Raw genomic sequence first — 1,803 nt, forward strand, 5'->3', positions numbered from 1 at the left:
GCTCCAGGGGCCTGCCCGCGGTCCCTCGTGTGGGATCCGTTCGTTGTAGGCGCTCACGTTTGGGGGAGAGGGATACGGCCCCTTGCCCCTCCATTCCGTATGTGTGGAAGGACCGGCCCGGCCCGGCCGGCCCGGCATTGTTTCCTTTCTTTTACACAAGTCTCGTCTCTTTGAAGGCCTCCCCTCCCGCCGACTTATCTCCCGGATGTGGGGACCGACCGGCGGCTGGGAAAGGGAAGGGTGATCGCGATCCCGATCCCGATCCCGACCCCGACTCCGCTGCCGCTGCCGCGTGTCCCCGGGCCTCCCTGCTGTCACCCACCGACCCGCGCCCCGCCGACTGTCTGACCCCTCCCCCTCCCCCTCCCCCTCCCCCTCCCCCTCCCTTTCCCGCAAGCCCACTTCAACCTCCCAACCCCCCCCAAGGGTCGACCAGATGGCCCCGGGAGCCCTGGAGCCCTGGTGACAGTGGTGTGATGCTGGGGGGATTGGGCCCGGTGGGGACAGGCCACGCGCTCGTCATGGGGGGACCCCGCTGTCCGTGGGGTGGCCCTGTGATTCCTCTCTCGAGAGGCGGTCCGATTGTACCTGCAGAGAGGTGCTGACACCCTGTCACTCGGTGCTGGTCGCTGAGGGACTCTGGGACCTCTCTTGGACGTGCGTGGCACGGCTCCGGGCTTCTTGAGCGTGTGCGGCCGGATAGATGCCCGGCTCCGCTCCTGCATTCCCTGAGGTCGCCACCCGCGTGTGCCTGTGCGCTGGCTCTTGTCGCGTGCGCCCAGGGAGGTCCCGATCTGGGTGCGCACCCTCACGGTGCCTGGTGACCCAAGGGCGGCGGGGGAGGAGGAGACGTGCGCGTGCGCGCGTGTCCGGGTCCTCTTGTCCTGCGTGGTGCTCTCCCCGCCTGCCTGCGGTTGTGTCGTGATGGACTCCCCCACGACCCACCCTGGAGGCTCTGTGCCTCGTGTGTTGGGCGCTTGTCTGGCGTGGGGTCCTCTCGACTGCACCGACTCCGGGGGAAGCAGGCCCCGTCGTCGTTTCCTGGCCTCGGCGGGCTGCCCTCCTCCCACACGCGGCGGGGGCGTCGTCCCCGTGTGCTCCTGATCGATGTGGCGATCTCGCGCTCTCCTGGGCCGGGCCTGAACCGCGCCGGAGCGAGGGACAGACGTTCGGAGCGAACGGGACTGCTCTTCTCGCTGTGCGCGCGCGGGGCCCCTCGCCTCCTGCCCTGTCCCCGCGCACGCCCCCATCTGCTGCTGGGCTGCGTGGTGTGGGTGAGAAAGGAAGAGAGGCCAGGGGCGTGCGGAGTCCGGCCCGATCTCGTCCTCCCGCCCTCTGCCTCACGGCGTGGGCGGGCCCGGGGTCCCTGGACGCAGCGGACACCCTCGCGTTGGCCTGTGGGCCGTGTCCTGGCGGGCGGGCCTCTCTCCCGTGGTAGGGGAGGGAGGCCGCCACGCCGCCACGCGGCGAGCCCTTCTCCCGGGTCCCGCCGGCGTGTGTTGCTCGGTCCTCTTGTGGTGCTCCTGGAGCGCTCCAGGTCGCCCGTCAGGTGCCTGAGGCCGAGTGGCGGTGTCGTTCCCTTCCCCCAGCAAGCTTCCCCTGCTCGGCTTGCTGCCGCGGTGGAGTGGAGTGAGTGGAGTTGTGAGTGCCTTGCAGAAGTTCCCGTGAACGAGTGGGGGGTCGAGGCGGTAAGGGAGGCACGCCCGGCCCGTGCCCCTCCCCGACCACACACCGTGGGGGTGTGTTGGGGGGAAGGGGGTTTTGTGCGGCCCGGGGATAGGGTGCCTCGTCGGTCCCGCTCGC

Source organism: Manis pentadactyla, chromosome 18, assembly GCF_030020395.1.
Source record: "Manis pentadactyla isolate mManPen7 chromosome 18, mManPen7.hap1, whole genome shotgun sequence".
Classification (NCBI taxonomy): domain Eukaryota; kingdom Metazoa; phylum Chordata; class Mammalia; order Pholidota; family Manidae; genus Manis; species Manis pentadactyla.